The sequence below is a fragment of the Neofelis nebulosa genome, chromosome 1, assembly GCF_028018385.1.
Source record: "Neofelis nebulosa isolate mNeoNeb1 chromosome 1, mNeoNeb1.pri, whole genome shotgun sequence".
Lineage (NCBI taxonomy): Eukaryota > Metazoa > Chordata > Mammalia > Carnivora > Felidae > Neofelis > Neofelis nebulosa.
Window position 1 is genome coordinate 77,169,727 of NC_080782.1, and position 16,415 is coordinate 77,186,141.

Sequence of the window (16,415 nt, forward strand, 5' to 3'; positions counted from 1 at the left end):
TGTGTACATGTTCTACTACCCAGACTACTTGAAAACTGCTTCTGTACTTTTTTTGTTTTATGTGATTTCAGTTAATATACTCCATGGGATTAATTATAATTCTCTGGTCCGTGTAGTAAAAGAATACCAACTTTGAAAATAGAGACAATAAATCCCCATAGTAATATCACCAGTATTATAAAGGGATATTCTCAATATGTTTACGCAAAAATATTGGCAATTTAGATGAAATGGACAGATATAAATTATTAATCTTCTATCAAGGGCTGGATCTGACTTCACCAGCCCTTGAATCTGGATTGGCCATGTGACTTTTTGAGCCAATGGGGCTTCAGTAAAAGTAGCAGATGCAGATGCTTGAAATATATTGGACATTGAGGTTGTTTTGTTGTTTTTATTGAAAGTGGAAATCTTAGCCACCAGGTGAATAATATAGGGGTTTGTGAGAGGATGAGAAGGCATGTGGAGCGAAACCAGCATAAGTGGGAAAACAGTTTGCCAAACACCATACATGTGAGGGAGGACTTCATCAATCATCCAGCTTCTCACTGCAGAGCAGCTGACAACAGAAACGTGAGAAGGTGCAAGAGAACCTACCCACCCAAGACCATCTAGATTGTAAAACCACCCAGTTAAATGCAGAATTACAAGATAATTTAAATGTTATTTTAAACCACTAAGGTTTGGGATTATTTGGTATGAAGAAATAGCTAACTGACAAAGTAATGTGTTTCTTAATTGATACTCTCTTTACTATAAAAATAAGCAAAAATAACAAAAGCTGTCCTTTGCTTATAAATTATGGCTTGTCATAGTCTGATTAAGTTAATATACTACATACAATGTCCTATCCCCATTTCAGCTGGAAGTCGAGAGAGCTGAAATAGAGATGGAAGGAGATTCTAGATTTAGGGGTAAGGATTAAAAGATGAAACATGTCAAACCACATTTAACCAATTCAGCAAGAAATAAAAAGACATCACAGATCTTTATGTACAAAATGACCCATTTGGAAATATGTTTCAGAAAGAGTTTAGGATGAATGGTAGAATTTGCCAAACAAGTATACTCAGAACCATAAAAACATCATTATTTTGTTTTATTTCATTTTGTAAGCATCACACCAAAAAGACAATTAAAAACTAACATTCATTTAAAATTCTACCATTGTACCTCTTCATTTAAGAGATTAGTGGAGGAGGGAGGAAGGGAGAGAGTATGTATAGGGATGTGGTAAAGGGGAAATAAAGGCAGGAGAACACGTGGTAAGGCTCTTACACTGATGTGAGCAAGAAACAAGAGTCTGTGTTATAACGTGGCAATGAGAATTAGAAGCCCATGATTGGTTCAAAAGAATTGTGTATGGATCCTTAGCTGCAGTACAAAATCTGGTGTTAACAGTGCTGAGCTAAATGAAGTAAATTTTTTTTTTCTGAAAGAAACAAGATCAAAGCTTAAATTAAATCTAGAAAAAAGAAAATCTTTAGTACCTATTAAAAGACCTAAATTGTCCATTTTGTATTAGTTTATATTATTTATATTGTGTTAAAACTCCATTAAAATCATACTTTGAAATAGTTTTAATAGTATTTCTGTCTTCTCAATCTATTTTTTTCTTTACCTCTTGGATCTCCTGTCACTCCTCCTCCTTTGCCTCTCCTACCCTTTTCTTCCACCTCCTTAATTTTCTTTAGCATAATTTTTGGTTCTAATGCGGATTTATATCCCTCTGTTTGCAGTAAGCTATGGGATACAGCCTATGTGGTGGTGAAGAGAAGGGACCAAGTGGTCATGCCTACATCCCAGCACCTACGAATTTGGTAAGCTTGGGCTTGTGATGGAAGTTTTCTGTAGCTTTCCTATTCATACGAACAGAGTAATAATGGAGCTCACCTTACTAGGTTGTATTAAATATTAAGCAAGTTAGTACATTTAAGGTGTTACATTTAAAGTTCTTAGGACAGTAATCACTCAGTAAATGTTACTGGTTAATTGGTTCTATCCCTATACTTAATAGAAAATGCTGGTGTAATTGATAGAATTTGCATCAGTGTATGCCGAACAAATATACTCAGAACCATAAAAACATTATTATTTTATATTTCATTTTGTAAGCATCACACCAAAAAGACAATTAAAAACTAAACTTCATTTAAAATTCTACCATCCTAACTCATCATATACCTTCAGTTTTTCTGAATTTCTTTTCATTTTTTCCCATATCCATGCAATTACATATTTTGCTTAATTTCAACTTTTTCACTCTAAATTAATTCTATACTTCCAATTAATATTTCATGATTATTATTATAATATCTGAATAGGGTTTTTCTATAGTCACAATTTACCTGACTCAATTTATTTTTTTTCATAATTTTAATGTGTAAATGAGGATATTTATAGTGAAATTTTTCTTTCTATTACTTTATACTCAGATTTCTTTTTACTAAATTTAGATTTGTAATAAGAATTATCCCACAAAAATTACAAAATAGACAGCAAGAAATTTAGATGAACAACCTATATTTGAAATAGCAAATTCAAATAGAAATATAAGACAATAATATAATTTTATCATAATTTGTTTCATAAAAGAAGACCTACTACTTAGACTGAAAAATGGATGCATCATTAAAATGCAACAACTAAAATTTGAGTATTTGAATTTGGTTAAATATTTTTAAGACAGAGAATGGTAATTCGTCACCTAAAATATAATAGAATTACCTTTAATATTATGCAGTGGTGAACACTAGTACTCACTAACATCTAATTTTCCTCTCTTTCTGGATCTATAGGGAAGACTATATTTTTCTGCTCCTTGATGTTAAGCTGGTGATAGATTCTTAATTCTGTCCAACGGGCTGTGAGAAGTGATTGGGTTTGCTTCTGGGATAAAGCTTTTACTTAGAGGATTCTTTCTTTTTTGTTGCAATGTACAAGGTGGACTCATGGTCCAGATGAAAAATGCTAACAAAAGGCAGCATAGCTTCCACTAGGTCTCTGTGTGCAGGGCAGAGTCACTCAGGACACGCACTGGAATGGGAAGGGCACATGCAAAATAAACATTTGTTGCCAATTCCTCTGTTATTTGGAATTTTTTGGAACTTTTATAGACTCTGGTCACTCATTAGTTGACCAATACAATACTTAACAAGGCCTCACGTGTTTGGCAATTTAATCAAATAATTCTTTCTAAAAAATTTCCCTATTTTCCTTCAAACATAAATTACTTAATGTGATCCTCTTTGAATTCATAACCTGTAGTAACATTTTACTTTCTCTTTTCTGGTTCTCTTGAATAGATGATCTTTTGTCAGTTCTTTTAGTTTTTTTTAACATTTTTGAAAATATGTTTTAAGTTTATTCATTTTTGAGAGAGAGAGAGAGAGTGTGTGTGTGTTTGCAAGGGAGGGGAAGAGAAAGAGAGAGAGAAAGAATCCCAAGTAGGCACTGCACTGCCAGCACAGAGTCTGATGGGGGCTCCAACTCCTGAACCATGAGATCATGACCTGACCCGAAACCAAGAGTCAAATGTTTAACTGACTGAGCCACCCAGGTGCCCCTAGTGGTTTTTTTTTTGTTTGTTTGTTTGTTTGTTTTTTGTTTTTTAATATTTTCATACTTGAAAATGTCAAAAATAAAAATTACAGCTTTATAAAAAAAATAACACAAGAGTTTCAATAATGACTTTACACAGTATTATGATTTCAGATTGACAGTTAACAGGCCCCCGTTTTTAAACATTTCTGAATATTTATATATTTTATTTTTTAATGTTTATTTATTCTTGAGAGAGAGAGAGACAGAGACAGAGTGCGAGCAGGGGAGGGGCAGTAAGAGAGGCAGACACAGAATCAGAAGCAGGCTCCGGGCTCACAGCTGGCAGCACAGGGCCCAACATGGGGCTTGAACTCACAAATGGTGAGATCATGACCTGAGCTGACGTCAGTCGCTTAACCTACTGAGCCATCCAGGCGCCCCATCTGAATATTTATATCAATGGTATAATAAAAAGGATTGTATCCATGAGAAAGTGTGATAAAATATTTTATTAGTTTATCCATAAAGTATTCTTTTTTAGTAAAAATATTTTCTTGCAGCTAAGTAATGGGTTAAAAGTGTAACACATTATGAAGTCTGAAATGAAGAAGTTGTTGGAATATGGATTATGAAAATACTTCAGAGCAAGAATATATTCCAATAACTTGATAAAAATTGCAAGCCAATTACCTGCCAAAATAAAAAAAACAATTATGTTTGATAATTTAGAAATATAAATGTCACGAAATGTGCAATTGTTTTCAATTTCATCTCTCATAACCATATAGACTCAATTATAGTTTTCCATTATACAAGACTAATTAGTTTCACAAAAACTGGCATCTTTGCAATGCAAGGTATCATAATTAGGATTTCATGTTTTAATTTGTAAGTGTGTTCCCTTTGATTTACTGCCATATGCTTTATTATTTTAGATACATCTTTTGAACAGATATTTCTGAAATAATCAGTTTACTCTTTCCTTTGAACTACATTTGTGTTTAATCAGAAAACAAAGGCTGTCCTTTTTACAAGAACATTTAAAACTAAGAAAAAAATGATAAAGAAAAGTAATCTTCTAAGATCTAGAACAATTAAAAAGACTTTCCATCCTATATGATTTCAGTCATCTTTGCTGCTTTTTGTCCTGGAAACCTTCCTACTAAGTTATAATTTTATCTCCATTTTGAAGAAAGATTATTAGATAGTAAAACATATAAAACAAAAGAAATGAATGAAATAAAACACACAGCAGAGCAGAATGAGTGAGGAGTAAGATAATATGTTGATGAATGTTTCATTAGGCAATATCTTACCTCCCAAATTGCTACATTGCTAAATTGGATATTATTAATGTGAACAAAGTGTATTTCACGGGATGATAAAGCATACAGATACTTTCTTGAATTCACACAGGTTTAAATCTAGTTTGATTGAGGAGACAAGAAAACAGCTAGTAAATATGAGCAATACTGGTAAGGCCACAATAAAACTATAAGAAACGAGTAATCAGTGGAGAGGGAAAAAATTGTGATATGACCTGGGTTAGTTCATGTATGCCCTTTTCCTACAGCTGATGATAAAATCAACCCTTTCATAAATAATTTTAATTATGAATTTAGGTGTCAATATAGATATCCTCTTTATATTTGATATGTGAACCCAACTATTTGCTGCTAATATAGGCATAAAGACTTGTATATAGGAAGAGTCGATATATGCACATGGTAAATGGATGATATTTGTTTTTATTTATTTATTTATTTATTTATTTATTTATTTTTTAATATATGAAATTTACTGTCAAATTGGTTTCCATAGGATGATATTTGAATTAAGATAGGTTCACCTTTCTAACATAGTATAAATCTGAAAATACTGTTGTATGTTGTAATTAAATCTCTGGGAATATTCCTTTCTGAATAAATAATCAATTCAACTGACTAGAACACTTACATGTAAGCATTGGTAGAATAAATACTACCGGAGCTTAACTTTTTGCTAATTAAACTAAACTTAGTGTTTGAGTTTTCTTGTCATTTGAACCTCAGAAATTTAAGTTTAGGTGCAAGTATCACATTCTCCCAGAGTGAAAATTGAATATCAAAACCAGTAATCCTAACGGTAAGGAAGTAAAACTCTGAGATTAAAAAGATTGATAGCAAATGTTTGAATATTTTTTTTTAATTTTTTTAATGTTTATTTATTTATTTATTTATTTTTAATTTTTTTTTTCAACGTTTTTTTTATTTATTTTTGGGACAGAGAGAGACAGAGCATGAACGGGGGAGGGGCAGAGAGAGAGGGAGACACAGAATCGGAAACAGGCTCCAGGCTCTGAGCCATCAGCCCAGAGCCCGACGCGGGGCTCGAACTCACGGACCGCGAGATGGTGACCTGGCTGAAGTCGGACGCTCAACCGACTGCGCCACCCAGGCGCCCCTATGTTTATTTATTTTTAAGAGAGAGATAGAGAGACAGAGTGTGAGCAGGGGAGGGGCAGAAAGAAAGAGAGAGAGACACACACACACAGAATCCAAAGCAGGATCCAGGCTCTGCGCTGTCAGCACAGACCCAGACACGGGACTCAAACCCATGAACCATGAGATCATGACCTGAGCCAAAGTCAGGCGCTTAAGAGACTGAGCCACCCAGGTGCCCTGAATATTTATAGTTTCTAATACGTTGGAAGATATATCTTGGATTTTAAATAGTACTCTGCTATATTCACACTGCAACAGTGGTTTATTTGTTTTAAAAATTTTAAATTATAATGGAAAATGACAAGAAAATAGGCCATTGTTGAGATTTCCTAGTGCATTATTTTTGTGGAAACTAAAATATGATTAACATAGATAAAAATAGATTGAGTTCTTTAACTTGAAAAATGTATAAAATAAAGAGGTCCCTGAATGGTTTTTAAAGTTCAGCATATCCATTCATCAGTTGATGGACATTTAGGCTCTTTCCATAATTTGGCTATTGTTTAAAGTGCTGGTATAAACATTGGGGTACAAGTGCCCCTATGCATCAGTACTCCTGTATCCCTTGGGTAAATTCCTAGCAGTGCTATTGCTGGGTCATAGGGTAGGTCTATTTTTAATTTTTTGAGGAACCTCCACACTGTTTTCCAGAGCAGCTGCACCAGTTTGCATTCCCACCAACAGTGCAAGAGAGTTGCCGTTTCTCCACATCCTCTCCAGCATCTAGAGTCTCCTGATTTGTTCATTTTGGCCACTCTGACTGGCATGAGTTGGTATCTCATTGTGGTTTATATACACAATGGAGTACTACTTGGCAAGGAGAAAGAATGAAATATGGCCTTTTGTAGCAACGTGGATGGAACTGGAGAGTGTTATGCTAAGTGAAATAAGTCATATAGAGAAAGACAGAGACCATATGTTTTCACTCTTATGTGGATCCTGAGAAACTTAACAGAAGACTGTGGGGGAGGGTAAGGGAAAAAAAAAAAGTTAGAGAGGAAGGGAGCCAAATCATAAGAGACTCTTAAAAACTGAGAATAAACTGAGGGTTGATGGGGGGTGGGAGGGAGGGGAAAGTGGATGATGGGCATTGAGGAGGGCACCTCTTGGGATGAACACCGGGTGTCATATGGAAACCAATTTGACAATTAAAAAACTAATAAAAAAATAAAAGGTAATCATGAAGGATCCTTGTGGTGACATAAATATTCTGTATCTTGGCTGTCATTGTCAATATCCTGGCAATGATATTGTACCATAGTTTTCCAAATGAAAAATTAGAACTTTTCTGAAGAAATACAATGTATAGAAAAAAACCAAATAGAAATTATAGAACAGATACTGTACTATAGATTTGCAGTGTGTTTCCATTGGGGGAAACTGGGTGAAGCATACATTGAATCTCTCTTTTGATTCCTTACAACTGCATGTAAATCTACAATTATGTCAAAATAAAAATTCTAATGAAAAAATAAAGCTAAGCATATATTTAATATTGATCATCTTTTTAACAAGACTATTTGTTAAACCTGAACACTCCTTTCCACATAGCTGGCTATATAATACAACGTTTACTGTACAAAAGCTAATACTTTATTTTTTCCATACAATTTGAAATAAAATACAAATTTGAACTTTTCTTTGCTTCTGGCTACCATTTTCAGAACTTCAAAAGAAGGTATTCAAAAGAACAGGGGAAAAACTCTGGTCACGTATTTTGATCTGATGAAGATCAGTTCAGTCTGGTTACTCAGCCAAATGTGGAAGGAAATAACACCAGATATTTTATTTGATTGTCTTGACCACATAATTGTTTTGAAAGGCTTAATCCAGAGATCCCACAAGTAAAAAGGAAAAAAAAGTATGTTTCCATAATAAAATTTTCTTAATCATATATCTGAGTTGACTTAATTCGTTTTAGAACTTAAGAGAATTTCAGTTTCTAGTCTTCCGTTGTCTGAAGTCTAGTCTTGAGTTTTCTTCCATTGTTAACCTTCTTTAGAAAGTATCCTTCCCTTGATTATCTTTCAAAAAATGCATAATGAATATATTTCTAAAGATGGATGATAAACTATTCCTCTCATAACAGTTAGAAATGTATTTTTTCAGTATAGTAGTGTTCATTTGGACAGTAGATCATCATTTCTGTTGATAGTCTTGAACCATGTGTTTTATAAATTATACTTATATAAAATAACCTTGGGAAATTAATCTTTCCTTGTTATTCATATGTACACTTCACCTGAAAAGGACTTTGATTTCACTTCTTGGGAATTACTGGAAAATGGATTTCCCACCTAGAATTCTAGCACATTTATAAACATGACCTAGTAGTGGAATTTATGGCATGTAGTCCTTCTGTTGAGGATTTCTGTGTACATAAAATTGCAACTGGGTTGCTTTCTTCTGTGTAAAATAAAGTGATTGGGAAAGACTACTAATTTGACATTTTAATTTTAGCACAATATATTTTTATGAAAATAAAAGCCTCCCTTTTCTTTCCATGATGTAGAGTCACATCTGCCAACTCCGAGGATGAAAATCACGCAACTGGTAGACCAGGGGAATCAGTGAACTCCCAAGTCTTTCCCAGCTAAGCAATCTATGATAATTTATAATTTAAGTTAATGGAAAATATCTCTAGCTTTTCAGCATGTTGCCCCTGGTTTCTTTTCTGGAATGCCCTCTTCAGTGACATGGAAGTTTCTCCAGAACCCATCCTCCAAAACCAAGCTCAATTCCCTTCTCCCAGAAAATTTCCTCATCCTCCAATTAGTTTCTCCAGACCTTATACTTCTCTAGTCTATAATCCGAGTTGACTCTCAGGAAATGTTTGCATAATTGAGTTGTGGAGAGGAGAAACAAGAAAAACATCAAAACCAAAATTTTAATTAAAGTCCTTGTTACTAGAAAAGTCAGGTGACCGGAAAAGTACAGAAAGAAGGCTTCCACAGCCACTAAATTTACTGTGCCACAAATTTTGATCACCAAATCTTTCATTAACAGCTGGTCGTCAAAACCTCTATGTTGTTAATGATTTCTGCTTGATGTTATACCATTCATTTTATACTTTGTTTTGTTGTTGTTGTTTGGTAGTGGTAAAAATACATCAGTTGGCATTTTAATTTAATACTTCAAGTTTCACACATCGGGTCCAGTTAGATAATATCTTAGCTCTCAAAAAGAGAAACAGCAAAGTTTTCACTGCAGAGAGTCCAATGGGTCCCGTTCTACATTAGGCCATCAACTTTGTCAAGAAAACAAATGACTCAGAAATGTGACCTGGAATGAAAGTCAGTCTTCACAACATCCTTGGACATTTGAACATGCTTTAATTCCTTGAGTTTATTTGTCTAAAATCCATCTCATAAATAGGTTCTGCCTGTAGGAAACCCAGAACTCGCCTCCGGACTCTATGAGAGGGTAGAGAAAAGATATTCGAGGAAAGACCAGAAATGCAGTTTTGATTTAGCTGCATTACAGTAAGGAAAGGGAAAAAAACTATTAACATAAGGTAACAAAAATAATGTGAAAAAATCATGAAACAGGCATGATACCACAGTTACATCTATCTTAAACACTCATTGTGCTGGAGGATGGTAAGTATCAATACAGTGTGGATATAAGACTTCCAAATGTTGAGCAGAGAAATGCCAACCTGATTTATCCTCAGGAAATCTAATGATGCTAGTAAGTAAGTAATGGAAATATTCATTAAAGATAATGAAGGACTTGGTGATTCAGTACAAAAAAGAGTATTTTTTCTTATTAGAGAAAAAGCAATATGTATTGCATTCACAGGTTTACATTATTTTATAGATTTATCAAGATTCAAAGAGAAATGGTTTTGATCGGGGAACAGAATTCAATGTTTGAAAATAAAACCTCTCTAAATTATTCTTCCACGCATGCTGAAACAAACAAGAAATGTCTGACTCATTCACATCATATAAGAAACACTTACTATAAAGCTTAAACCTATAAAAACCTGTAACAAAATATGAAAACAAATCTTGTGACATTGAATTATCAAGATTCCTCAAATACAACTCCAAAAGCACAATTCATAAAGAAAATCTTCATAAACTGAGCTATAGCAAAATTAAAAACTTCTGTTCTTTAAAAGACACTGTAAAGCAAGTAAAGGCAAGTGAAAGAAAATAGTTGCAAAACACATACCTAGTCAAGGACGTGTTTTCAGAATAGAACACTAAACATAATCTCTCCAGAAGCTCTCACAATGCAATAATAAACAGAACACCAAATCAAAATTGGGCAAAAGATTTGAACACATGATAACAAGAAGTTTTAATTTGCATTTCCCTAATGCCTAGTGATGTGGAACACCTTTTCATGTGCTTATTACTCATCTGTATACCCTCTTTGGTGAAACATCTGTTCACATCTTTTGCTCATTTTCTAATTGAATTGATTGTTTTTTAAATGTGAGTTTTGAGAGTTCTTTATATATCCCAGATGCTAGTTCTTTGTAGGATATGTGGTTTATAAACTTTTTCTACCAGTTTGTAGCTTGTCTTTTCATCTTCTTCAGAGAGTTCTTCATCAAGCTAAAGTTTTAACTTTTGTAAGTCCACTGTATCATTTTTTTCCCATTAATGGACTGTGCTTTTTTGCCTGGTCCTAGATCTTGAAGATTTTCTGTTGTCAGAGACAGGGACTGTTGGTATTTGGCTGGAGTAGGGTGGGCATTGACAAAAAGGTTCTTTGGTTTTGTTTCTTTTTTGGCCTGTGGGAACAGGCTTTTCCTGGGGGCTTTCTTTCTGCACCTGTTACCTCTTTCAGGTTGGATGTCATGCAAATGCTCTGTCTGGCTCAAATGGGAGACAATATGAAAAGCGAAGGAATTCAGTGACGCCAAGTCTTTACTTAAGTCAAGCAATCTTCAGGCAGCCCACCTCCTTCTTCCCAAGTTTGAGGGACTTTCTATGGTAATCTTTGAGTCCTAGCATGACCTTATATGACATTTTCCTGGAGCAGTCTTTGGTCATTCCATTGGAAAGTCTGGATCTAAAACTTTCCCCTCATTCTCAATAGATTTATTAATAGTAGTACAATTTGTATTCTCCTTAAAGCATCATGTGTCAAAGATCTGTGAGTATGTAATATATGGGTTTCAGTATTTCAAGGGTGGATTGATGCCAGATATACCATAATATAGCTTGGGCTGTCGAATTGTATTTTTCACATAACATCACAAGAGAAATAGGTATTTTAATTTCTAAAACCTCTACTTGTTGCAAGACATCATGACTACCTCCACTCATTCCTTAATTAATATATTTCAGCCAAATTTCCTTTCAAACTCCTGTAGTCTCCTTATTAGTTTTATTGTTATTCTGAATTCCCTTCAGTTTGTCTCTGACCTAATGTACAGACACACTCAAATAATAATCTAATACACCTTACTTGCACTTGGCGGGATAGGACACTTTTTACAGTGCTCTGTAGAGAAGACATGCCAGTTGGCTACCTCACAATTCAAGGTTCTCAGAGAATACCCAAACGTGCCATGCTAGGACTGCTCTAAAAACAATAAAGCGCCATTTAATGATTATATATAGTGATGTAATTAATATAGCAATGACTAAGCACACTTGAGTATTTCTTGAATGTTAAAAAAGGTAGCAAGTGATATATCATTTTAAAATAAGTATCAGAGGGTAGGAGTTCTGGCTATGACCAAGTGATGAATATTCTCTCAGTAAATACTCTCTGTAAAAGCAGCTATCAGCCTATACCAAGTGGACAGGAACCATTATTTCAGCACACTGGAATTTGATCAAAGGCATAGAAAAGCCTGAGAAGTATTTACCTTTAAAGATAGCCTGAACATCAGACAAAGTATAATAGGGAGCCAGCGACAAAGCAGAACTGTGGTTTACAGAGTATGGCAAAAACAGGGCAAATTTGTGGCTTAAAGGCAATATCTAAGTATATATGTATTGAGCTACCCAATAATAATAGCAACTGAAAAGCACGATCCAATTATGGCAACATTGATGGCAAAGTTTTTCTTCCTCCTAAATTAAGGGGAACCCAGTTATCTGTATGTTCATGTGCATTAGGCACAGGGTTAGGAACATGATAGAAATGCATATATAGGAAGCAAAAAAGGCTCAGAAGAAAGAAGGGTCTATTTTCTCCCTAAGCTTCAAGAACAGGAAGAAAGACTTCCTGGACATGATACTGCCCAAAATCCCAAAGTGGAGAAGACGAATGCCTATGGTGAAAAGTGTGGGCTATTTCAAGTAAACGGCCACAAGGGCAAGAGGGAGAGGTATACAAGTATTTGGCATACCCTTCTGTGTAGCATGAGAGGAAGTGAATTTTAGAGGTAATTTGGCACTAGATCAAGATGACCTTTTATACCTTGTTATAGAGTTGGAGTTTTTCACTATAAGAATAGAGAGCCATTATTGAAAGGTTGCTTACTGGTGAGTATTGTATCAGATGTGTGCATTAGAAATGCCAATGTGAGAAGCTCCTGGGTGGCTCAGTTGGTTAAGTGTCCAACTTCAGCTCAGGTCATGATCTCACAGTTTGTAGGTTCGAGCCCCACATCGGGCTGTGTGCTGACAGCTCAGAGCCTGGGGCCCCCTTCAGATTCTGTGTCTCCTTCTCTGCCACTCCCCTGCTCACGCTCTGTCTCTCTGTCTCTCAAAAATAAATAAACATTAATTTTTTTTAAAGAAATGCCAATCTGAACCCTGTTTGGCTGGGTTAGAATTAGGGAGACCCCTTGAGGAGGTTGTTAGCATGAACCAATAGTGTAGGAGGAAAGTAGATTCTTAGAGCAACTCTTCTTTAAAGCTGTTTGGTCTTGAGCCCCATTACACTATTAAAAATGATTGTTGGTGCAAAGAACTTTTGCTTTTATTCCCTTAAAATTTTCCATAGTAGAAATTAATACAGATTTTTAAATTATTAATTTTAATTAAATTATTGAATATAAAGCTATTTACAGAAATGTCATAGTTTTATGAAAACATAAAACATTATGAAATAAATTTTCCAAATTAAAAATCAATGCAAAAAGTGACATTATTTTATAATTTTGTAAATCTCTTTAGTGTCTGACTTAGGATAGCTGGATCCTTATATCTGTTTCTGTATTTAGAACAATCTTGTTTTAGTTGATAGATCTGAAAAAACTCTGGTCTTACACAGACAAGAGTTGGAAAAGGAAGGAATGCTTTAATAACTCTCTAACATAACTTTGGATATTCTTCTTAAATACCCCACTAAAACTTAGGGGTAGTTTATTAAACTTTAGCTCCAGTTGAAATTGAACACTATATCAATAAATTTACACGTTGTTACATTAAAATCCATTGTGCTTTGAATGGATCTTCTCCCCATGAATTATAACTCAGGAAGTTTTTTTGGAAAATACTGGTTCAAATGACATTATTTTCAACTTTCAAATATGGATACATTTTATTATGTGATATTTTAAGAAATTATATTTATTACCTCTGATCTCATCAGAATAGCCTTTAAGTATCTAGAAGCAGTCAAGCTAATAGTGGTAAATATTAGTTTTCCAAAATTATAATTTTTACTTGAAAGAAAGCTCAAATATTATCAATGGCAGTATAGATTCTCAGTTGGTTTACTTGAAGACACATGCTCACATTGTATATTTTTGAGAAAATGACTGACAAATACCCAGGTCTGAATAACTATAGTTTTCTGTCATTCTGTCAAGTAAACATTATGTTCTGTGAAAAGTGATCTCAAAACTCACACAGTGGTTTTCTTCTAGATCATCATTGTACTGCAGTATACAACAGAAGTGTTTCATGTGTGCTTCCCATTTCTCTCAGGCAGACTATTGAAAAAAGAAGTACTTATTGGTAAGATTTAATTAAATTTTAATTTTTCATCAAGGACATTCCTAAGTAAAACTGGCTTTGTCTTTTTTCTGTGAATTCAGGAAAGTGAAGAATAAAATGACTTATAATGTACTTTGGTGCTACCATCTTCATTGCTCATAAGCAGCCAGCATTTTCCCTACCACTGCTTTTACACCATTAGTTACAAATACCAATATGATGGAGAAAACAATAAAATTATTTTGAACTCCATAATCCGCGGAAACGTATCAGAGATTATTGGAGACCATAGACCATACTTTGAAAACCACTGACTTAAAAAAGAGCAGAAAAGAATCAGGGAAGAATGGATGTAAGAGATTTGGAAATACAAACTTTATAAGAACTGTCTTTTTTGAAAAAAAATCTCTCTCAAGTTGCCTACGTAGGTGTATTAGAATAACATTAGTGCAGACTTTTATTGCGTGTGGTTTTGTCTTTTTTTCTTCTTTTCAAATGGCTTCTATCATTTGCCTAACAGATCTACCTAAAGGTTTGTGAAACCATCCCTATCTTTTTCTGTACTTACTCAGAATCTCCTGCAGTACTGACCGTGTCATAATTAACTACACAACCAATAAGACCCGATTAGTTCGTAGCTCTTGAAACAGACTGAAAAAAAAAAAGGGATAATAGATTTGCACTCTTATGCAACCTAACATTATTATATTAGGCACAACTTTTTATTATTTTTAAATTACTCTGAAATTGAGACATATTCAAATATTAAAATTAAAGCTATTGGCATACTAATTACTTTCCCACTTAATTATAATAGCACAGAACAAATGGTAGGGTTTGCACAGTAAACAAAAGCCTGGAAGGATAATATCTGCCAGTTAATTATTACTTTAAACATGTGTCTCTCTGTTTGTGACCTATTAGGGTTGTGAGTTTTGCATATTACTATATTTTGAGCCAAGTTTGAAGATGGTAAGAATATAACAAAAGACACAATTATTTAGACATAGGGCTTTATTTTACCACAAATTATTTAAAAAAAGAAAGGCCTCTTATCTCTATTCTAGGAATAGTTTTGTTCTAATCTCAAGCCCATGACCTTGGACGCACATCATTTAGTTGCCATGTACTTTATCAGACTCATCTATAAAAAAGAGGTAAAACTAGATGATTTGTCAACTCCAGTCTTTTTCTTTTTTTAAATAAGGTACAATCATCAATCCATGACCATGGTGACCAAAATGATTATTATATGTTAACAGTCTGTGATCTATTAAAAAGTGGATAAATGAATCGGTTTGGTCACCATTGCAATGCTGTGGTGATTTTTTAATCTCTTCTGGGCAGATCTTTCAATCTCTTCTGGGCAGATTTTTGCAATTCATTCATACAGATAACTATTAGATGCAACTAGTTTTCTTTTTTCTTAGCAAATGTAAATATTCAGACCATATTTCTATATCCATATTAGAAAATGGCGGCTTAATTTCTACACTTTTCCCCATTTTGCTATTGATTTAGCAGCTGTGTAAATCCAAAACTGATTTTGTAAAGGAATAGACTAAGCTTATTGAGTCAATGTATGATGTTTTGGAACCTGAGAACGTTCTCCAAACTGAATTCTTTGATTTCTACTTATACACTGTTGATTAACATTAGAACTGGTGGCACCTGGGTGGTTCAGTTGGTTAAGCTTCTGACTTTGGCTCAGGTCATGATCTCACAGTTCATGGGTTTGAGCCCCACGTTGGGCTTTGTGCTGACAGCTCAGAGCATGGAGCCTGCTTCAGATTCTGTGTCTCCCTCTTTCTCTGCCCCTCAGCTGCTCGCACTATGTCTATATATGTCAAAAATAAATAAATATTAATAAATAAATAAAATTTAGTGTTGAAATATAAGAAGAAAATAACAGGTAAGTACCAATAACTAAGAAAATAAAAAGTAAAATAATCTCTGTATGAGGAAGGGTCTACTTTAGTGGTTTTGGATCATAAATAGATAAATCTAATTCTCCTTCTAGAGTGGTAAAGTGTTTTAAGAAATCACATCTTATGGGGGAATTGAGAATAACTTTTAAAATAGGATGGCAGACCTGCTATGAGTTCCTTGACAATTTCATTCAGTCTTATAATCTCCTTACTAAGTACATAATGCATGACCAAAAAACCATGAGAGTGGTGAGCATAGAGGATGTGTCTCTTTCTCTCTCTCTTTCCTGTCTTCCCCTTTCCCCATGCCCCCCACCTTCTTCCACCTATCCTTTAACATTTGGCTTCCATTATAATAGGCAGCTGTGCATGCTTGAGTAAAAATTGGACCCTCGTTCCAAACTTAAACCAGAACAATGCTAAAGGCATTCAAAATTGACATTTCTCACCCTTATCAAAATGGAACTTGAGAACTACTCTGTTATCCCTACATGTAGACAATAAAGCTTACCCTGCACTTGCTTCTATAGTTACCCTATGAAGTCATTTTATCACTAATAGTATAGGAATTGAATGTACAGCAGTTTTTGAAATAGCAACTAGTA

General features: G+C 34.2%; 1 long non-coding RNA gene across 1 annotated transcript in view; it reads left to right on the top strand.

The window, feature by feature from the left end:
* LOC131509898 (uncharacterized) overlaps window positions 1–16,415 on the top strand; it is a 31,264-nt gene that overhangs the window by 4,831 nt on the left and 10,018 nt on the right. The window contains exon 2 of the long non-coding RNA XR_009260766.1: window positions 1,740–1,820. This is a non-coding gene — a long non-coding RNA (uncharacterized LOC131509898). The remainder of the gene's footprint in view (window positions 1–1,739; window positions 1,821–16,415) is intronic.